Here is a 24145-nt window from a genome sequence, read left to right as displayed (position 1 = left end):
TCCTACCCCCGATACCTCCCAGCATCAAAGTCTTTTCCACTGAGTCAACTCTTTGCATGAGGTGGCCTAAGTACTGGAGTTTCAGCTTTAGCATCATTCCTTCCAAAGAAGTCCCAGGGTTGATCTCCTTCAGAATGAACTGGCTGGATCTCCTTGCAGTCCAGGGGACTCTCAAGAGTCTTCTCCAATACCACAGTTCAAAAGCATCAATTCTTTAGCTTTCTTCACAGTCCAACTCTCATATCCATACAGGACTACTGGAAAAACCATAGCCTTGACTAGGCGGACCTTAGTCGGCAAAGTAATGTCTCTGCTTTTGAATATGTTATCTAGGTTGATCATGACTTTTCTTCAAAGGAGTAATCGTCTTTTCATTTCATGGCTGCAGTCACCATCTGCAGTGATTTTGGAGCCTCAAAAAATAAAGTCTGACACTGTTTCCACTGTTTCTCCATCTATTTGCCATGAAGTGATGGGACCAGATGCCATGATCTTCGTTTTCTGAATGTTGAGGTTTAAGCCAACTTTTTCACTCTCCTCTTTCACTTTCATCAAGAGGCTTTTAGCTCCTCTTCACTTTCTGCCATAAGGGTGGTGTCATCTGCATATCTGAGGTTATTGATATTTCTCCCAGCAATCTTGATTCCAGCTTGTGTTTCTTCCATTCCAGCGTTTCTCATGATGTACTCTGCATAGAAGTTAAATAAGCAGGGTGACAATATACAGCCTTGACGTACTCCTTTTCCTATTTGGAACCAGTCTGTTGTTCCATGTCCAGTTCTAACTATTGCTTCCTGACCTGCATACAGATTTCTCAAGAGGCAGGTTAGGTGGTCTGGTTTTCCCCTCTCTTTCAGAATTTTCCACAGTTTATTGTGACCCACACAGTCAAAGGCTTTGGCATAGTCAATAAAGCAGAAATAGATGTTTTTCTGGAACTCTCTTGCTTTTCCCATGATCCAGCAGATGTTGGCAATTTGATCTCTGGTTCCTCTGCCTTTTCTAAAACCATCTTGAACATCAGGGAGTTCACGGTTCACTTATTGCCAAAGTCTGGCTTGGAGAATTTTGAGTATTACTTTACTAGCATGTGAGATGAGTGCAATTGTGTGGTAGTTTGACCATTCTTTGGCAATGGCTTTCTTAGGGATTGGAATGAAAACTGACTTTTTCCAGTCCTGTGGCCACTGCTGAGTTTTCCAAACTTGCTGACATGTTGAGTACAGCACTTTCACAGCATCATCTTTCAGGATTTGAAATAGCTCCACTGGAATGCCATCACCTCCACTAGCTTTGTTTGTAGTGATGCGTTCTAAGGCCCAGTTGACTTCACATTCCAGGATGTCTGGCTCTAGATGAGCGATCACACCATCGTGATTATCCGGGTTGTGAAGATCTTTTTGTACAGTTCTTCTCTGTATTCTTACCACCTCTTCTTAATATCTTCTGCTTCTGTTAGGTCCATACCATTTCTGTCCTTTATCTTGGCATGAAATGTTCCCTTGGTATCTCTAATTTTCTTGAAGAGATCTCTAGTCTTTCCCACTCTGTTCTTTTCCTCAATTTCTTTGCATTGATCCCTGAAGAAGGCTTTCTTATCTCTTCTTGCTATTCTTTTGAACTCTGTATTCAGATGCTTATATCTTTCCTTTTCTCCTTTGCTTTTCCTCTCTCTTCTTTTCGCAGCTATTTTTAAGGTCTCGCAGACAGCCATTTTGCTTTTTTGCATTTCTTTTCCATGGGGATGGTCTTGATCCCTGTCTCCTGTACAATGTCACAAACCTCATTCCATAGTTCATCAGGCACTCTATCTATCAGATCTAGGCCCTTAAATCTATTTCTCACTTCCACTGTATAATCATAAGGGATTTGATTTAGGTCATACCTGAATGGTCTAGCGGCTTTCCCTAGTTTCTTCAATTTGAGTCTGAATTTGGTAATAAGGAGTTCATAATCTGAGCCACAGTCAGCTCCTGGTCTTGTTTTTGTTGACTGTATAGAGCTTCTCCATCTTTGGCTGCAAAGAATATAATCAATCTGATTTCGGTGTTGACAATCTGGTGATGTCCATGTGTAGAGTCTTCCCTTGTGTTGTTGGAAGAGGGTGTTTGCTATGACCAGTGTATTTTCTTGGCAAAACTCTATTAGTCTTTGCCCTGCTTCATTCCACATTCCAAGGCCAAATTTGCCTGATACTCCAGGTGTTTCTTGACTTCCTACTTTTGCATTCCAGTTCAGTTCAGTTCAGTTCAGTCACTCAGTCGTGTCCAACTCTTTGCAACCCCATGAATCACAGCATGCCAGGCCTCCCTGTCCGTCACCAACTCCCGGAGTTCACTCAGACTCACATCCATTGAGTCCATGAAGCCATCCAGCCATCTCATCCTGGGTTGTCCCCTTCTCCTCCTGCCCCCGATCTCTCCCAGCATCAGAGTCTTTCCCAATGAGTCAATTGTTCACATGAGGTGTCCAAAGTACTGGAGTTTCAGCTTCAGCATCAGTCCTTCCAAAGAAATCCCAGGGTTGATCTCCTTCAGAATGGACTGGATGGATCCCCTTGCAGTCCAAGCGACTTTGAAGAGTCTTCTCCAACACCACAGTTCAGAAGCATCAATTCTTCGGCACTCAGCCTTCTTCACAGTCCAACTCTCACATCCATACATGACCACAGGAAAAACCATAGCCTTGACTAGGCGGACCTTAGTCAGCAAAGTAATGCCTCTGCTTTACTATATACTTTGAATATACTATCTAGGTTGGTCATAACTTTTCTTCCAAGGAGTAGGCGTCTTTTAATTTCATGGCTGTAGTCACCAACTGCAGTGACTTTGGAGCCCCCCAAAATAAAGTCTGACACTGTTTCCACTGTTTCCCCATCTATTTGCCATGAAGTGATGGGACCAGATGCCATGATCTTCGTTTTCTGAATGTTGAGGTTTAAGCCAACTTTTTCACTCTCCTCTTTCACTTTCATCAAGAGGCTTTTTAGCTCCTCTGCACTTTCTGCCATAAAGGTGGTGTCATCTGCATATCTGAGGTTATTGATATTTCTCCCAGCAATCTTGATTCCAGCTTGTGTTTCTTCCATTCTAGCGTTTCTCATGATGTACTCTGCATAGAAGTTAAATAAGCAGGGTGACAATATACAGCCTTGACGTACTCCTTTTCCTATTTGGATCCAGTCTGTTGTTCCATGTCCAGTTCTAACTATTGCTTCCTGACCTGCATACAGATTTCTCAAGAGGCAGGTTAGGTGGTCTGGTATTTCCCTCTCTTTCAGAATTTTCCACAGTTTATTGTGACCCACACAGTCAAAGGCTTTGGCATAGTCAATAAAGCAGAAATAGATGTTTTTCTGGAACTCTCTTGCTTTTCCCATGATCCAGCAGATGTTGGCAATTTGATCTCTGGTTCCTCTGCCTTTTCTAAAACCAGCTTGAACATCAGGGAGTTTACGGTTCACGTATTGCTGAAGTCTGGCTTGGGGAATTTTGAGCATTACTTCAGACTTAAATTGAAGAATGTAGGGAAAACCACTAGACTATTCACGTATAACCTGAATCAAATCCCTTATGATTATACGGTGGAAGTGAGAAATAGATTTAAGGGTCTAGATCTGATAGACAGAGTGCCTGAAGAACTATGGAATGAGGTTCATGACATTGTACAGGAGACAGGGATCAAGACCATCCCCATGGAAAAGAAATGCAAAAAAGCAAAGTGGCTGTGTGCAGAGGCCTTACAAACAGCTGTGAAAAGGAGAGAGGCAAAAAGCAAAGGAGAAAAGGAAAGATATAAGCATCTGAATGCAGAGTTCCAAAGAATAGCAAGAAGAGATAGGAAAGACTTCTTCAGTGATCAATGCAAAGAAATCGAGGAAAACAACAGAATGGGAAAAACTAGAGATCTCTTCAAGAAAATTAGAGATACCAAGGGAATATTTCATGCAAAGATGGGCTCAATAAAGTTCAGAAATGGTCTGGACCTAAAAGAAGCAGAAGATATTAAGAAGAGGTGGCAAGAATACACGGAAAAATTGTACAAAAAATATCTTCACGACCCATATAATCATGATGTGATCACTCATCTAGAGCCAGACATCTTGGAATGTGAAGTCAAGTGGGCTTTAGGAAGCATCACTACAAACAAGCTAGTGGAAGTGATGGAATTCCAGTTGAGCTGTTTCAAATCCTGAAAGATGATGCTGTGAAAGTGCTGCACTCAATATGCCAGCAAATTTGGAAAACTCAGCAGTGGCCACAGGACTGGAAAAATTCTGTCTTCATTCCAGTCCCCTATAATGAAAAATACATCTTTTTTGGATGTTAGTTCTAAAAGGTCTTATAGGTCTTCATATACCGTTCAACTTCAGCTTCTTCAACGCTACTGGTTGGGGCATAGACTTGGATAACTGTGATATTGAACGGTTTGCCTTGGAGAGGAACAGAGATCATTCTGTTGCTTTTGAGATTGCATCCAAGTACTGCATTTCAGACTCTTTTGTTGACCATGATGGTACTCCATTTCTTCTGAGGCATTCCTGCCTACAGTAGTAGATATAATGGTCATCTGAGTTAAATTCACCCATTCCAGTCCATTTTAGTTCGCTGATTCCTAGAATGTCGATGTTCACCCTTGCCATCTCTTGTTTGACCACTTCCAATTTGCCTTGATTCATGGACCTGACATTCCAGGTTCCTATGCAATATTACTCTTTACAGCATCGGACCTTGCTTCTATTCACCAGTCACATCCACAGCTGGGTGTTGTTTTTTCTTTGGCTCCATCCCTTCATTCTTTCTAGAGTTATTTCTCCACTGATCTCTAGTAGCAGTTTGGGCACCTACTGACCTGGGGAGTTCCTCTTTCAGTATCCTATCATTTTGTCTTTTCATACTGTTCATGGGGTTCTCAAGGCAAGTATACTGATGTGGTTTGCCATTCCTTTCTCCAGTGGATCACATAAATACTAGAATTGTTAATTTTTGATAAGTACTACACTGATTTTGAAACATGCAAGATTTTTAATATCTAATAATTGTGTGACAGTTAAATTTATTATTTCCTTTTTGGTGATTATATTTCAATATTGAGAATTTATTATACATTATTCTCTAGATGTGTCTTATAAAGCTTCTTGCATGATTGGATTGAGAAACTTTAAAATGGCTAACCTAGAGGAGCCAAGACATGTAGGCATACCAGTAGCCCACATGGGTATGAGAAAAAGTGAATATTTTTATGAACCATTATTCTACAAGTGTGTATCCCAGCTAATCAGTTCATTATTCTTTCTCTGATGAGCAATGAATTATGCATTCAGTTGAACTATCATCCCAGCTGTGCACTTCTTAAATGACTGGACAGATTGAAGAACATGATAAATACTTGTAGTATAATGGTGTAAATGATACTGCTGTACTGCATTCTAGATAATGCTGTTGCATTTTACCATCTACTTTCACATTTATCTCTTTAAGGTCATGATTTGTTCCTCTGGTTAAGATCACTTTTCTCCTCATCATTTGGCATGTTCACATTGGTCTGTGTGCACTTTAATATTTTATAAAATCATTGAAAATGTAATGTTACTTTTGAAATCTTAACTGCATGTTTTGTTAAACCTTTATTTCTATTTTTTATTCACTATGTATACTGGATTCATAGTCTGTCTTGCTGGTGTCCTAACATCCCCCTGAAAACAAGACACTGAAGCCGAATGTATTCACTGCCAAGGCCGAGCACAAGGATTTCTGCTCAGTACTAACTCTGCATGAATGTAGAGCTGGCTTTCATGTTTACATGTAATTAACTCTATGTCCCTTTTGCCTTTTAGATTCTCCTGAGAAATATCCTAATGTGAAGGTAAAATCGTTTATGTTTTTATCTTGAATTATGAACTGTGGATTGTATCAAAGGTACATTATTTATTAACCATCTTTTTTCCAAACCCATTCAGCTTGCAGTCTTAGTGAAAGATTCTGTTCCTAGTAAAACAGTCGGAATGAAGGATTTACAAACATCCGCTTCAGGTAAATTTTGCAATACACACGTAACTCTGAAAAGAGGGACACTGAAGTATTTGAAATGCTCAGTCTTCATACTGCTAACTTTTTTTTTGCAAACTTAATTGAAGCATTTGACATACATAAGGCAAACGTTATTGTTGGTATCCATGTTTTTAAAAAAAGATAAGTACAAGCATAAGAACAAGAAATTTTAAAAATGTAAACTTGAACTCAATATGTTTTTGTATATGTTTCGATACCCTGAAGTTCTCAGTTTGCAATCTGTATACTTCTTAGGGAATTCTCAGAAATTAATTATTAGATCCTAAGATTTTTCCAGTGTCCAAAAATGCTTATTTGAACTCTGACCTTTACCTAGAGTAAAGCTTCTCTTGCTAATATATCAGTTGTATTTCAGCTTATAATGATTTTATTTTAGTGTTGTTATACAGATTAATGTAGGCCAACCAAATGTTTTGTTTTGCAGACTTTGTGTGTGTGTTGTGTTTGTAGTGTATTTGATTATTAGAAGTAGGGGAAGTACTCATAGTTTAATGACTTTTTGGTAGACATAATCTTTTAAAACAGTGATTCTGAAAGTTTTGGCTTTAGGATCCTTTAGTACTTCTAAAAATTATTAGAATGCCATGGAACTTTTGTTTAAGTCAGTTGTATTTATTGATGTTCACCGTATTGGAAAACAAAGCTGAAAAACTTAAAATGCAAGAACACAGAACCATAATGGCTAATTCCATTTGTCATTAGAGTTATAATATCACATATCTTGTCTCTGAAGAACTCCACTGTGCACTCAGAAGAGAATGAGAATGGAAGTAACATTTAGTGTTGTTATGAAAATAGTTCTGACCTCATGGACCCCCTCACCTGATGGTTTCTGAACTTCAGGGATTCTCAGGGCACACTTGAGAACCACAGTTTTAAACTGTTGAAGTGGTTAGATGTGAAATGATAAAGGGGGCCCTGAGTTGAAATGGGGTATAAAGTTTCACTTATACATTTCTTGCTTGTTTCTTTGACTTCTCTTAAGAAATTTAGACCTGACAGGTTTTCTTTCTTTCTTTCTTTTTTTTTTTTTTTTTTGCAAACGTTTTTGTGTTGTATTCATTCTTGTCTCATAGTGCTCTGTGCTCTTTGGATCCAGTGTTGTCCTCGACTTATCCTATTTTCACACGGAAACAATTAGTCACACACAAGCTTATCATTTATTATATGTTTGTGATGTTTATCCAAGGCTTAAAAAATGGGTTCTGAAGATACTGATAGGTTGAAAAAAGGCTGTCTATTTGTAATTAAAGTAGTTGTTGGTGGTGATGTTCAGTCGCTAAATCGTGTCCAACTCTTTGTGACCCTATGGACTTTAGCATGCCAGGCCTCCCTCTCCGTCACCATCTCCCTGACTTTGCCTAGTCATGTCCACTGAATCAGTGATGTTACCCAACCTTCTCATCCTCTGCTGTCCCCCTCTCCTCCCCTCAGTCTTTTCCATCATCAGGGTCTTTTCCAGTGAGTTGGCTCTTCACATCAAGAGTCCAAAGTATTGAAGCTTCAGTTTCAGCATCAGTCCTTCCAGTGTGTATTCAGGGTTCATTCCCCTTAGAATTGACTGGTTTGATCTCTTTGCTCTCCAGGGACTCTCAAGAGTCTTCTCTACCATCAGTTCTTTGGCACTCAGCGTTCTTTATGGTCCAACTCTCACATCCTTTTGTGACTACTGCAAAATCCGTAGCTTTGACTGTATAGACCTTTGTTGGCAAAGTGATGTCTTTGCTTTTTAATATGTTGTCTTGGTTTGTACCATTAATTAAGGTGGTACCTCACACTAAACTAAACAGTGGAAAATTCTGAAAGATATGGGAATACCAGACCACCTGACCTGCCTCTTGAGAAATCTGTATGCAGGTCAGGAAGCAACAGTTAAAACTGGACATGGCACCAGTCAGAATGTCTGCAATCCAAAAATCTGCAAGCAATAAATGCTGGAGAGGGTGTGGAGAAAAGGGAACCCTCCTACACTGTTGGTGGGAATGCAAACTAGTACAAATACTATAGAGAACAGTGTGGAGATTCCTTAAAAAACTGGAAATAGAACTGCCATATGACCCAGCAATCCCACTGCTGGGCATACACACCAAGGAAACCAGAATTGAAAGAGACACATGTACCCCAATGTTCATCACAGCACTGTTTATAATAGCCAGGACATGGAAACAACCTAGATGTCTATCAGCAGATGAATGGATAAGAAAGCTGTGGTACATATACACAATGGAGTATTACTCAGCCATTAAAAAGAATACATTTGAATCAGTTCTGATGAGATGGATGAAACTGGAGCCAATTATACAGAGTGAAGTCAACCAGAAAGAAAAACACCAATACAGTATACTAACACATATATATGGAATTTAGAAAGATGACAATGATGACCCTGTATGCAAGACAGCAAAAAAGACACAGATGTGTATTATTGACTTTTGGACTCAGAGGGAGAGGGAGAGGGTGGGATGATTTGGGAGAATGGCATTGAAACATGTATACTATCATGTAAGAATCGAATCGCCAGTCTATGTCTGATGCAGGATACAGGATGCTTGGGGCTGGTGCACGGGGGATGACCCAGAAGAATGTTGTGGGGAGAGAGGTGGGAGGGGGTTCATGTTTGGGATCACATGTACACCCGTGGTGGATTCATGTCAATGTATGGCAAAACCGATACAGTATTGTAAAGTAAAATGAAATAAAAATAAAAATTAAAAAAATAAATAAACATAAAAAAATAAAACTGCAAGTTAAAAAAAACCCCGAAAACTGGACATGGAACAACAGACTGGTTCCAAATAGGAAAAGGAGTACATCAAGGCTGTATATTGTCACCCTGCTTATTTAACTTCTATGCAGAGTACATCATGAGAAACGCTGGACTTGAAGAAACACAAGCTGGAATCAAGATTGGAGGGAGAAATATCAATAACCTCAGATATGCAGATGACACCACCCTTATGGCAGAAAGTGAAGAGGAACTAAAAAGCCTCTTGATGAACGTGAAAGAGTAGTGAAAAAGTTGGCTTAAAGCTCAACATTCAGAAGACGAAGATCATGGCATCTGGTTCCATCACTTCATGGGAAATAGATGGGAAACAGTGGAAACAGTGTCAGACTTTATTTTTTGGGGCTCCAAAATCACTGCAGATGATGACTGCAGCCATGAAATTAAAAGACCCTTGCTCCTTGAAAGAAAAGTTATGACCAATCTACATAGTATATTCAAAAGCAGAGACATTACTTTGCTGATGAAAGTTCGTCTAGTCAAGGCTATGGTTTTTCTTGTGGTCATGTATGGATGTGAGAGTTAGACTGTGAAGAAGGTTGAGCGCTGAAGAATTGATGCTTTTGAACTGTGGTGTTGGAGAAGACTCTTAAGAGTCCCCTGGACTGCAAGGAGATCCAAGCAGTCCATTCTGAAGGAGATCAGCCCTGGGATTTCTTTGGAAGGACTGATGCTAAAGCTGAAACTCCAGTACTTTGGCCACCTCATGCGAAGAGTTGACTCATTGGAAAATATTCTGATGCTGGGAGGGATTGGGGGCAGGAGGAGAAGGGGACAACAGAGGATGAGATGGCTGGGTGGCATCACTGACTTGATGGACGTGAGTCTGAGTGAACTCCGGGAGTTGGTGATGGACAGGGAGGCATGGCGTGCTGCGATTCATGCAGTCGCAAAGAGTCAGACACGACTGAGTGACTAAACTGAACTATTCAATAAAAGTGTTTTTAAAAGCATGGTCTCTAGAACACACAATATTGTCATGCATAATTCAATGTAAAATAAATGCCATAAATTTTGTTAATAAAATATTTGTATGTTGAGGAAAAATAATTATTAATAACATTCTTATGGAATACAGACTATGTAGTAGAGATTGTGTGAATCAAAGTAAGTAATACTAGAAAATTAGCAAGTAGAAAAAATGAGGCATTAGTTAACATCACTTCATGAATGGCAGTGAAGTGTAAGATATAATACGCTCTGAAGGACTAGTGAGTGAGGGGAGAGGAGGGCATGGAACTGATCTCTGAAGTAAGACTATACAAGTTAGTCAGAGTAGTATTCTTACTGACATTCTAATAAATGGAAACTGTTTTCAGATTCCTATTCTCCTAGTTTGAGCCTCAATAATGAGACTTATCAAAGAGCGGGGAAGGGGGCATTTAAAAGTTGATCGGTGTCCACTGGTGTCACAATCAATGAGCAAAAATCAGTCAGCATCCACAAAATTTGGACAGATGACTGTAATAGATAAAAGATGACAATTGGAGTGGTGTTTCTGGGGAATTACACACTCCATGACCTGAGCCAGTTTCAGCTGCCAGAAAACAGAAAAAGCAAATAAGGTAACACAGAAGCCCTGGGCACTCAGCTGTGGGCCACCTGAGCACGACCTAACTGTTATTCTGACGCTTCCAAATTAGATTTTGTGGCAAAACCTACCTTGTGCTAACTCCTTTTATGCAACTTACAGCCAAGCAATACCTCTTAGCAAGGTGTTTGCATTCTCTGACCATAGTAATACAATAAATACTAAGAGAGTTAGGACAAAGTAAGTTCGTTCAGCCTAGTATTTAGCATACAGCTGATAGTGGGTAGCAGGATTATATTTAGAACTCTGGGACTAGTTGGGAGATTTAGGTATACATCTAGAGATTGCCTTTTCAAAATGTAACTTCATAGCAATATTAAAGAAGTATTGTATCATTTAAAAGCAGTATCAGTTCAGTTCAGCCACTCAGTCATGTCCGACTCTTTGCAACCCCATGAATCGCAGCATGCCAGGCCTCCCTGTCCATTACCAACTCCCAGAGTTCACTCAGACTCACGTCCATCGAGTCAGTGATGCCATCCAGCCGTCTCATCCTCTGTTGTCCCCTTCTCCTCCTGCCCCCAATCCCTCCCAGCATCAGAGTCCTTTCCAATGAGTCAGCTCTTCGCATGAGGTGGCCAAAGTATTGGAGTTTCAGCTTTAGCATCATTCCTTCCAAAGAAATCCCAGGGTTGATCTTCAGAATGGAGTGGTTGGATCTCCTTGCAGTCCAAGGGACTCTCAAGAGTCTTCTCCAACACCACAGTTCAAAAGCAGTATATACAAAGTCAATTCTGATTCTACCCAGTCTGTTGAGTAATCATGTCTAATATATGTTGTCCATAAATACCAACTAATTTAGCACCTTTAATCAGTCTTATGGTCAGAGCTATAGTAAGAAATCATATACTGTTTCTTTTTTTCACTCCTAGTTTTTTTCTTTTCTATCCTCACCTATAGGGTTAACTTTGCATTTACAAAAGATTCTCAGTTATTTCCTAGAATAGTGACTACAAGCTATAAATGCAAAGTGTTTTTATTTTTTTAATCTATAGAAGTGACTTGTTTGCCCTTGTTTCTCCATTAGCTTGCTATGTCCACGAAATACAAATTCAGATAAAACCTATCCAGTCCCTTCAACAGAGGAAGATGTGAAATAGGAAAACTACAAAATAAATAGAAGCAACTTCAGACCATTCATGTAGATCATTTCTCATCTCAGTCGATACCATTTATAAAGTAACCAGCAGAGTCTACTCCTTCAGGGTCCCTGGATTTGTACATTTACTCATTTCATAAAGATTTATTCTATACTGGACTCAGAAAATTTTATATCCTAAATATTTCTGGAAATGCTCCCCCTGTTCAGTCCTGCATCACCTTTTTTTCCCATTAATAATGCCTTCAGATTCATCTCCCTCCATTTGTTTGTATGCCCTTCAAATTCATTCCTATTGTAGCATTTAGAGTCACCTCTCTCAAAAGCAAGTGTGACTGTGAACCACTCTTCAAATCACATTAATGTTCAAGCATCATAAAGTGACACATGAGGCTTTCATAATCTGACTTCTGCCTGACTCTTCATCTCTTGCCCTTTCTGTCGTTTGCTATGGAATTCTGAATTGCTGGTGATGCCCTCCTGACCTGTCTCTGTACTTTCTCAGATATTTACCCTGTTGTGTGTGTGCTTCTCTCCCCATCTTGTTACAGCCTTGCATGCCTTCCCTCTCCTTCCCTTGGACTGTGTAAGTCTCCTCTCAGAGATTATCTCTAGAAAAGCATTCCCTGACATGTTTTATCTATATTTTTCTTTAAACTCCAGAGTCTACTACAGATCAGAAAGCTGATGAATAATTATTTAATAAAATAAATAAGGGCTAAAAAGTGATTTTTAAGAGCTTGTCCTGTGCAGTTTAGGAGCCAAGAAGATAGACATGTGAAAAAATAATTTACAATTCAGGTGATGAAGATACACTAGAAAAATCTATAAAATACTAAGGTAGCTACAAGGAAAGGGATACCTGTTTATCTGAGGAAAGATAGCTGTAATCAAGGACAACTTCACAAAGCAGGTTGAGTCTTAAAAGATGAAAAGTAATTTGTCAGAAGAGTACAGGGAAGCATTTCAGATTAAGGAATTGATAAAAGCATAAAAAGTAAGAAGAATTTTGTAAACCATGAATAATGTTGCAGTTGAAGCTTGGCATGTTGTTAAAAAGGTACTGTTATGAAGTAGAGAAGAGAATGTATTGTGACTTTATATGTCTGTCCTGTATTTTGAAATTTTGTTTTGTTTCTGATTGTTTTGTTCACTGATGTTTGGATGATTTTGTGAATGAATCTTTGAGCTGTTTGTGTGCCCGTATCCTGGTGACATCTGGTATTTTCCAAATTGTTTGTTGAAATTTTAGATCATTGAAAGTATGTCTTAAAGAAGTAAATATTCAGCTGAAGATTAAGATTGATTTAAGGTGCCATTTGATATCATATTTTAAATACATGTTTTAAATAAAGATTATGTCTTTTGTCTAAATATTCGGAGTAATTTTAACTAAACATACAGATTTGTCAGCAGAACTGGACTTAGAAATGACATCAGAGGAAGAAGAAGAAAAACCTGTTGGAGATGAAAATAGCCATTCCCAGGTATGTAAAAATGCAAATTTAAATTTCTGTTTTAATACTGTTTCCTATGCTTCAACAGCATAATACAGTGTGTAACAGAGGTCATAACAAATAAAATTACCTTTCAAAATTAGCCTTTTAGAATCAATAGATAATAATTTAATAGTTTTTATGGCACCTTAATTATTAAACTTCACATACTGTTAGAATCTATTATATTTATTGTTTGTTTTTGGAATTGAGGGAAAACAATTCCTGACTATTGTTTGCTTCTTCCAGTTTTATAACTTCATTACATGATTAAGAAGGTGATATCAAATACTGAATTGTAAGAGTAAACAGTTGAAATTATGAACAATATGACAATGATGATCCCTGACCTAGATACATGTAGAGAGAAATCATTCCCAGTGGTTCAGGGTTTTCCATTGAAATTGCCAGTCAGTGATGCCAAGATGAAAGAGTCATTCTGTCTGTGATCTCAGCGTAATTGATTAGGGATGTACATTCAGGGAGAGAGTGGGGTCATAGAATCAACCCAGTTACCTATTAAGAGAATCAAAGCTTCCAGATTGGACCTTTGTTGTTAGGACACAAATAATAACTTTCTAATTTATCTCATTTTGGGGTGAGAAATCAATAAATATTACTAAAAATGCTTTATCCACTTTCATTGGTAGATATTAGAATAGAACTGAATGTAGGGGCTTCTTTGGTAGCTCAGCTGGTAAAGAATCCACCTGCAATGCAGGAGACCCCAGTTCATTTTCTGGGTCAGGAAATTCCCCTGGAGAAGGGTTTGGCTACCCACTCCAGTATTGTTGGGCTTCCCTGGTAGCTCAGATGGTAAAGAATCCACCTGTAATGTGTGAGACCTAGGTTTAATCCCTGGGTTGGGAAGATCCCCTGGAGGAGGATGTGGCAACCTATTCCAGGATTCTTGCCTGGAGAATCCCCATGGACAGAGGAGCCTGGCGGGCTACAGTCCTTAGGGATGGAAAGAGCCAGACATGACTGAGCACACACATAACTGAATGTAAGCAGGTAATATGTATTGATGAGTAACACTATCATAATATATAATTTGCATTAAAATTTAGGGATTTGTTCCTCTTTCTGATTGTTGTTAATTTGATTTTGGTTTCTAGTAATATAAAGTTTGTCTGTTTTGCATGTATTAGTCGTTAGAAAAAAATCTTACAAATGTGCTGTTGCTGCTGCTGCTGCTAAGTCGCTTCAGTCGTGTCCTACTTTGTGCGACCCTATAGACAGCAGCCCACCAGGCTCCCCTGTCCCTGGGATTCTCCACGCAAGAACACTGGAGTGGGTTGCCATTTCCTTCTCCAATGCATGAAACTAAAAAGTCAAAGTGAAGTCGTTCAGTCGTGTCCGACTCTTAGCGACCCCATGGACTGCAGCCTACCAGGCTCCTCCATCCATGGGATTTTCCAGGCAAGGGTACTGGAGTGGGCTGCCATTGCCTTCTCCGCAAATGTGCTGTAGGGACTCTCTATTTAAGATATAGTGAGGTGAAATATTTTTAAGTGAGGAAGCCTTTATAACATTAAAAATCATCTAAATAATTATTGGTAGATTTAACGTATGAATTACTTAATTCAAACAGTGACAAAATTGGGTTTGTGAGTTCATGTTTTTCCTCTATTTTAGGCTAAGGCAAGTTATTTTTCACTTCTTACTTGTGATCCGGTGGTTTGTGAGTAGCTAAGCATAGATTAAGAAGTTTAAGTGTTAAATTTTAATAATTTTAGATTTCCAACATGGACACTTCAGGATATTTTTAATGACAAATACATGTACTTCCTTCCTTTTATGTATTTAATAACAATTTTAATAACAATAAAATTAAAAATAGAATAAACAATATAAAATAAATTTAAAAAATAAAAAAATTTAATAACAAATACATGTACTGCCTTCCCAATATATGTATAAGGCTTCCCTTGTGGCTCAGCTGGAAAAGAATTTGGCTGCAGTGCAGGAGACCTGGGCTCAGTTCCTGGGTTGGGAAGATCCCCTAGAGAAAGAAAAGACTATCCATTCCAGTATTCTAGCCTGGGGAACTCCATGGTCTGTATAGTCCATAGGGTTGCAAACAGTCAGAGACACAACGGAGTGGCTTTCACTTTAACTTTCACATGTACTCCCACATATTCTTTAATCTTCACTTGCAGATATTTCTTTTGAGACAGACTTTTACATTATGTTGTTTAGTAAAATGTAGTAAGTTTTGACACCTGTGATTTTGTCACATAGGTAGTATAAACTCCCACCCCCAAAAAATTATCTCCAAAGGAACTGAGTTTTGAGATGCTGTGCAATTTTTCTTCCTTCCAGTAATAGATTTTTAAATTTCTTTGCTTGCTTGCTCTTTTGTGTAAGAGGTGCCTTCACTGAGTTTTAACAACAGACAAAAGTCTGTGGGTATTCTCCTTTAAAAGGAACAGGAGATCAGCCCTATCCCCAGCTAAGGCATTAAATTACTTGGACAGTCATGCTTTTAACTTATCTGATTCATTTAATTCATTTGATAACTTATCAGATTCAAGGTTACAGAATTTTATCATCTCTTTTGGTGCCATAAAATGCTAGGGAATGCCACTTTAGGGGCTTTGAAGAAATCATTTAGTTTATCTTTGTGTATGATGTTAAGAAGGGTTCTAATTTCATTCTCTTACATGTAGCTGTCCAGTTTTCCCAGCACCATTTATTGAAGAGGCTGTCTTTTCCCCATTGTATATTCTTGCCTCCTTTGTCAAAACTAAGGTACCCATAGGTGCATGGGTTTATTTCTGGGCTTTCAGACTTGTTCCATTGGTCTATATTTCTGTTTTTGTGCCAGTACCATAATGTCTTTATGACTGTAGCTTTGTAGTATAATCTGAAGTCAAGAAGGTTGATTTCTCTGGCTTGATTGGACTAAAATGGATTAAAGACCTAAATGTAAGACTAGAAACTATAAAACTCTTAGAGGAAAACATAGGCAGAACACTCGATGACATAAATCAAAGCAAGATCATCTGTGACCCACCTCCTAGAGTAATGGAAATAAAAACAAAAGTAAACATGTGGGACCTGATTAAACTTAAAAGCTTTTGCACAGCAAAGGAAACTATAAGCAAGGTGAAAAGACAATCCTAAGGAATGGAGAAAATAATAGCAAATGAAACAACTGACAAAGGATTAATTTCCAAAATATACAAGCAGCTCATACAACTCAATATCAGAAAAACAGTCCAATCAAAAAGTGGGGAAAATACCTAAATAGACATTTCTCCAAAGATGATATACAGATGGCTTACAAACACATGAAAAGATGCTCAACATCATTCATTATTAGAGAAATACAAATCAAAACTACAATGAGAGATAACTGCACACCAGTCAGAATGGCCATCATCAAAAAGTCTACAAGCAATAAATGCTGGAGAGGGTGTGGAGAAAAGGGAACACTCTTGCACTGTTGGTGGGAATGTAAGTTGATCCAGTCACTATGAAAGGCTATATGGAGATTCCTTAAAAACTAGGAATAAAACTACCATATGACCCAGCAATCCCACTCCTAGGCATATACCCTGAGGAAACCAAAACTGAAAAAGGCACATGTATCCCATCATTCATTGCAGCACTGTTGCTATAGTTAGAACATGGAAGCAACCTAGATGTCCATCGATAGATGAATGGATAAAGAAATTGTGGTTCATCACACAATGGAATATTACTCAGCCATAAAAAGGTATGCACTTGAGTCAGTTCTAATGAGGTGAATAAACCTAGAACCTATTATACAGAGTGAAGTAAGTCAGAAAGAGAAAGATAAATATTGTATTCTGACACATATATATGGAATCTAGGAAAATGTTACTGAAGAATTGATTTACAGGGCAGCAGTGGAGATTCAGACATGGAGAATAGACTTATGGACTTGGACCAAGGGGAAGAGAGGTTGAGATGCATGGAAAGAGTAACATGGAAACTTACATTACCATATGTAAAAAGATAGCCAACAGGAATTTGCTGTATGGCTCAGGAAACTCAAACAAGGGCTCTGTATCAACCTAGAGGGGTGGGATGGGGGAAGGGGAGATGGGAGGCAGGTTCAAAAGGCAGGGGATATAGTATAACTTTGGCTGATTTATGTTGAGGTTTGACAGAAAACAACAAAATTTTGTAAAGCAATTTTGTTCAATTAAAAAATAATTTGAAAAAGAATCATTTAACCTTTCTTAGTTTTACTCCTATTTCTGGTAAATAATGGGGCTACAATAGGTAATTATTTCTATACCCTTTAGCTATAAAGTTTGATGGTTATTGAATGTGGAATTGGGAAGCATTATTTATATTCCAGAATTCCACACTAACAACTCATCAGTTTCACTCTACTCCTTGTGTTTTGGTAAACTTTGGTTCATATATTTTAGTGAACACCATCACTTTTTTGTTATATCCTGGATCCAAATGAACAAAGAAATGTAAAAGGCAGTGGGGAAAGAATAGCTTTAGTGTTTTAGAGGCACTAAGGTGTCAGATCCTCTAAATCTGTCTGTTTAATGGAAAATCCAGGTGGTAAAGACTGAAGAGGACAGATTTTGTGTGTTTTGTCTTTTTATTTCTGTCTCTGCCAGTTAGATTAGGAAGACTGGGGATGAATAATTGCATCATCTTAAGGAAGCCTTTTTGGAAATTTTGTTTCTTTTCGACAAACAAGAAGAAGTAGGATTTACAAATATTTCAGTGACTTGTTAATGATAAAAGTAAAGTAAGCACAAAAAGATTTTTTTATCACTTAAAATCAGGCCAAACCCTGAGTCAAATAATAAAATTAATGAAAACAACAACAAAAAATGTTTATAATTAAGTAACAGAATTTCTTAGTATCAAACTTTCATTAAAGGTTGAAGAAGAAAAGAAGAAGCACAAAAGTAGTGAAGTGGAAGTATCAGACAATGTATGTGATACTGCTGATGAGAGTGGATTGATTCAGCAGGGAAAGAGTGGAGGAAACAGCAATCAGGAGTTTGCTGCTATGGAGAATGAAGGTTCTGATCAGTTCAGTTCAGTCACTCAGTCATGTCCAACACTTTGCGACCCCATTAATCGCAGCACGCCAGGCCTCCCTGTCCATCACCAACTCCCGGACTTCACACAGACTCATGTCCATCGAGTCAGTGTTGCCATCCAGCCATCTCATCCTCTGTCGTCCCCTTCTCCTCCTGCCCCCGATCCCTCCCAGCATCAGAGTCTTTTCCAATGAGTCAACTCTTCTAATGAGGTGACCAAAGTACTAGAGTTTCAGCTTTAACATCAGTCCTTCCAAAGAAATCCCAGGGCTGATCTCCTTCAGAATAACAGCAGGTCATTTGTTATTTCTCTGTGAAATAAGTTTGGATGTGAGAGTTGGACTATAAAGAAAGCTGAGTGCTTAAGAATTGATGCTTTTGAACTGTGGTGTTGGAGAAGACTCTTGAGAGTCCCTTGGACTGCAAGGAAATCCAACAAGTCCATCTTAAAGGAAATCAGTCCTGGGTGTTCATTGGATGGACTGATGTTGAAGCTGAAACTCCAATACTTTGGCCACATGATGCGAAGAGCTGAGTCATTGGAAAAGACCCTAATGCTGGAAAAGATTGAGGGCAGGAGGAGAAGGGGACAACAGAGGAGAAAGGGACAACAGAGGAGAAAATGGTTGGATGGCATCACTGACTCAATGGACATGGGTTTGGGTAAACTCTGGCAGTTGGTGATGGACAGGGAGGTCTGGCGTGTTGCAGTCCATTGGGTTGCTAAGAGTCAGATACGACTGAGTGACTAAACTGAACTGAACTGAACTGAGCTAATGGTTGTGATGATCACATTTTACATTTTGCTAGGGATATAGTTATTTTTATTTTTTGTCCTTTAGACATAATACTAAAGTTAATTTAACATACCACCATATTACAGTATTAAAGTATTCTGAATTTGACTGCCTACTTGCCTTTACCAGTGTTTGGTATATTTAAATATATTTTATGTCACTACTTAACCTCTTTTCATTTCAGTCTGAGGACTTCTTTCAGCATTTCTTATGAAACAGGTCTAGTGGTGAGGAACTCCCTCACCTCTGATTTTTCTGGGAAAGTTTTTATTTCTCCTTCATTTCTGAAACATAACTTTTCTGGATAAAGTATTCTTGGTTGGCAGGTTTTTTTTTTTTTTTTTTTTTCTCATATCACTTTGAGTATGTTCATGGATGGAAGCCAAATTGTTGTTGATGGTGGGGGAACTGATGAGGTACTGGTCTTTCAGCCATAATGCTGAAATCACCCCATCATGTGGGTGGTTTAAAAGTAAACTGCCTCGCCGCCCCTCCACCCCAAATATTTCCTTGATTTTTTTCTTTCATGGTGTATGTGCCTCATGTCATTTAAAAAGTCACCCAAATTAAGCGTTACTTTTTTTTTAGTTTTTTTTTTTTTTTTTCCTTTTTGGCTGTGCTGGGTCTTTGCAGCTGCAGTGCTTGGGCTCCTCAGTGTGGTGGCTTCTCTTGATGCTGAGCATGGGCTCAAGGGTGCTGGCTTCAGTAGTTGTGCAGCATGGGTTTAGTTGCCCCATGGCATGTGGGGTCTTCCTGGACCAGGGATTGAACCAGTGCCCCCTCACTGGCAGGCAGACTCCTAAGTACTGGACCATCAGGGAAACCCCTAAATTAAGCATTATTGTATTTAAAAGCAAAACAGAAAATAAAGTGTGAATCTAATTATGACTCCCATGGGTAAGAGTCGTCATGTTAGGCAGTGAACTCTAGGTTTCCAGTGTAGCCCTTGAGGTTCTTCCCAATGTCTCTCCAAAGATGGACCTCTCTGCTTTCTATCATGTGTTTCATACTTTTCCTTCCAGGTTCCTAGGAAACAGACTAGATGCCACGTGCCTGATCTTTGTGCTCCGTATTCTAATCTCCAAGAAGAATGATTTTCTCCATTTTTTCTTCTTTGTAATTTTCTCTCTTCACTTCTTATGTAAAGCCTTCCTTATTTCACTGATCACTTTCATATATCAACTCTTACATATCACATCATATCATAATTGTATATCTGTCTTTGAGGCAAGAATTTGTGTTTTCTTGCATATGGTTGGTACTTAATAACTATTTTGTGAATTAATCAATGATTTAAGATGGGTAAGAGTAGGAATTTTACAAGAATTGCTTCTTTATTCTTTATCAGTTGAATTATTAGGAAATATTGGCTTTTTTGTGGATTTTTTAAAGTGATCCTGGCATGCATAGGAAGGAAGTAAAGAAAAAGGACAATAGCAAATGGACACCAGAATGTGATTGCACCAATATTTGAAAAGACCGATTCACTGACTGGTGGTCTGCTGCATGTTAATGATGACAGCATTTTAAGTGAAGTGGATCAGGATGATGACAGGTAATATCTACAAATTCTTTATTTCTAGAGGAAGAAATAAGCACTGACTACTTCTTCTGGAAATAGAGCAGCATAATATAGTGTATAGGCCAAGACAACAGATTCCTCAACTATAGTGGACAAACACTGCTGAAAGATTAAAGTGAAGACTGATGCCTTTGGCCAGAAATCGTTTCAGTAAATAGTCTCAAAAGCTGGACTGTACTGAATACATGTAAACATCCCTGTAGGGAATATTTGCTGGGACAGGCAATAGAGAACTAGATGGTAACTGAAGAGGAATGTGGAGTTCAAAGGAGTTTCTTGTTTTATGTTAGATGGGAGCTTTTAGAGTATGTATGCTCTTAGAAATGAGCCAGCAGAGGACGTGTTTATTGAGTTTAATCTTGTTTGCATTTCCAGTATTAGAAAGCTTATTGATTGTTTGGCATTATCTTTAAACTATTACAGTAAACTAATTTACATAATAGTTCTGTTATACATAGTTTTATGGTAAGGGCTTGTTTGTTGGTTCTGAGGTGTAATATTCCTAAGTAATTGCACGTGTGGATGATTAGTTCAGCTAATTCTATCCTACATAGATTTTAATTGCAAATAGAACTGCCTTATGACCCAGCAATCCCACTTCTGGGCATACACACCAAGGAAACCAGAATTGAAAGAGACACATGTACCCCAATGTTCATTGCAGCACTGTTTATAATAGCCAGGACATGGAAACAACCTAGATGTCCATCAGTAGATGAATGGTTAAGAAAGCTGTGGTACATATACACAATGGAGTATTACTCAGCCATTAAAAATAATACATTTGAATCAGTTCTGATGAGATGGATGAAACTGGAGCCGATTATACGAAGAGAAGTAAGCCAGAAAGAAAAATACCAATACAGTATACTAACACATATATATGGAATTTAGAAAGATGGCAATGATGACCCTGTATGCCCGACAGCAAATGAGACACAGATGTGTAGAGCGGACTTTTGGACTCTGAAGGAGAGGGAGAGGGTGGGATGATTTGGGAGAATGGCATTGAAACATGTATACTATCATGTAAGAAACGAATCGCCAGTCTATGTCCAACGCAGGATACAGGATGCTTGGGGCTGGTGCATGGGTATGACCCAGAGAGATGTTATGGGGAGGGAGGTGGGAGGGGCGTTCATGTTTGGGAACACATGTACACCCGTGGTGGATTCATGTCAATGTATGGCAAAACCAATACAGTATTGTAAAGTAAAATAAAGTAAAAATAAAATTAAAAATAAAAAAATTATGTAATCATGAACTTACAAACCCTTAGGCTATACTGAATAGGATTTGATCATTCCTTGATGATTCTATTTGATAGTAACATCGTGAGTAACTATGATTTTGTAAGGTACACTGAACCATTACCTCATATCAACGTCATAGTTGTTTGTAGATTCTAAGGAAAAGGGAAATTTTTTGTTTATATTCAGCAGAAAAAAAAAAAAAACTACTAACAATCTTTCACAAATTAATTAATTTTGGTTTATAAAGTTCTAAATTAGAAAAACTATGCTTCCCATAATAAGAGTATTATCAAAACGTATTGTGTCCTCAATAAGTGTATATCAGATTCATGAATAAAGAGTAGAATGGTTGAATGAATGCCTACTGATGAATTTCTTTACAAAAGCACATGTTTAGTGAAAGTAGATTTCCAGCATTGCCTACCTCTAAAGTTTTTTTATTTTTTGAGAAACGTATTAAAATTCAGAAATTATTATTTATAGTTATAACTGGACATGGAATAATAATATTGACTCATTTGCTATCATATTACTTAAGAAGACTTATTTAAATATTACTTTCTCAGCATATTTTTGAACTGCAGTGTTGAAGCCAGATTTCCTGAGTTTGAACTCTGGGTCTGTTGGTGACCTGCTGTGTGGGCTTGGGCAACTTACTCAGCCTTTCTGAGCTCCGTTTCTTCCTATGTAGAGGACCTAATGTATTACCTATCTCCCAGAATATTTGTGAGGATTAAAATGCTATTAAGACATATAAAGTGCTTATAATAATGCATAGCAGTTGCATAGGATGTCCTCAGAAGGCTAATATCATGGTTAGTAAAACTGGGCTTCTTTCTTATAAGAACTTAAGGAATACTTCCCAGATAGGTTTTATTGCTGTGAAACATAGTTCTTATTGAAAATAATAACTGCAAGAAATCCTGGTATACTTGTTCCCTTCACATAATGCAAGTAATATTATGTTTTTCCTTTTCTTTGATCTAAATTAAATGCTTTATTAATATTATAAATGTATTTTGTTTGTCCTTTAATGTTACTCTTCTTTATTGTTTTAATCCTTTTATAAAAATATTACTTACCAATGCAAATGCAAAGATTTTATATAAAAAACAAAGTTTAAGTATTTGAATTTTAAGTATTTAATATTAGTCTGAAAAGAATCATTTGGTTTTTTAGGCCTGCAAAGATAAAATCTAATGAAAATAACAAGGTATAGTGAAAAAGTTAACTATAAAAAAATATTTTCCTGGTAAAAAATACTTAGTAAAAGGAATAGTAGCAAAATATAAAATCTTGCTTTGTTGTAGAGACATATACTTTGACAACTTAATTTAGAAACACATTGATAAAGTTATCCTTTTGATAAAGAAAATCTGTCCTTTTAAAAAGTGTCTGTTTTTGCTTTAATGAAGAGATATTTATCACCTTTGTACAAATAGTATGTTCTATAAATATTTAAGGACATTATGAAATAGTATTATTTATGTATAGGTGAAAGAACAAATTAATTATGTGGATGACCTTAATAACTTAACTCAGTCATCTGAAACAGCTTCCGAGGATGGTGAGTTGCTTTACTATGAGAATTCCATGTTGCTAATTGAACAACTTGACACAAGGTGTACAGGTAGGACTGCAGTGTAAATATAAATACAACGCCTGTTTGTGTATGGTCTAGTAGCAATACATGTACACCTTGTCTAGTACTGCTCTAGAGCCAGGGATATGTTACAGTGCTGTGCATCTCAGAAGTAGGTTCTGTATTAAAAGAACATGAACGTGAGTGTATACTCTGTGCCACAGGCCTATGATCATTCTCACTCACTGTACCTTCTGTTGACTCTTCTTTCCTGTGCCTTCACCCAAGGTCAGATTAGCATCACTTTCCTTCTGGAATAACTGAAATAATCTCAGAACTTCTTTCCCTGCCATTCTACCTCCCGGAAGCTCAGTCCGCACAGCAACTACAATTATTATCTATTTTTAAAAGTTCAGATCTCTTCATGTTACCCCTTTGCTTAAAGCCCAACTGTTGCTTCTCTTTGCTTCATGGTTAAAGGTCACAATTGTCTAGCTTCATCTTGTTTTATTTTTTACCCTTCTTTCCACATGAATTTTAGCATCAGCATGTCAATTTCCTAAAATGTCTGCTGGTCTTATGTTTTCATTTTCATTCACTTCAAAATATTTTGTAATTCTTCTTTTCATTACCTCTTTGATCCAAGGGTTATTTAGATCTGTGTAATTTAGTTCCAAATATTGAGAGTTTTTCAGAGATCCTTCTGTGCTCTTGCTTCTTATGATTTGTTAGGTGCATCCAGAAGAACCCTGGGGCTAGGGCTGATTATTTCCTGCCTTGAAGGCAAGACCCTGCTGACTACCCTGTTCATTCTGCTGGTACCTAGGAGTTTTTCCAGCCT

At 37.9% G+C, this 24145-nt stretch overlaps 1 pseudogene; it reads left to right on the top strand.

Annotated features, from left to right (window-relative positions):
- The window catches only part of LOC121819488 (ankyrin repeat domain-containing protein 26-like), an 81740-nt pseudogene that overhangs the window by 10219 nt on the left and 47376 nt on the right, over positions 1–24145 (top strand).

The sequence above is a fragment of the Ovis aries genome, chromosome 4, assembly GCF_016772045.2.
Source record: "Ovis aries strain OAR_USU_Benz2616 breed Rambouillet chromosome 4, ARS-UI_Ramb_v3.0, whole genome shotgun sequence".
NCBI classification, from domain to species: domain Eukaryota; kingdom Metazoa; phylum Chordata; class Mammalia; order Artiodactyla; family Bovidae; genus Ovis; species Ovis aries.
Note: the sequence above shows the minus strand (reverse complement) of the source record. Positions and strands in the feature narration are given on the sequence as shown.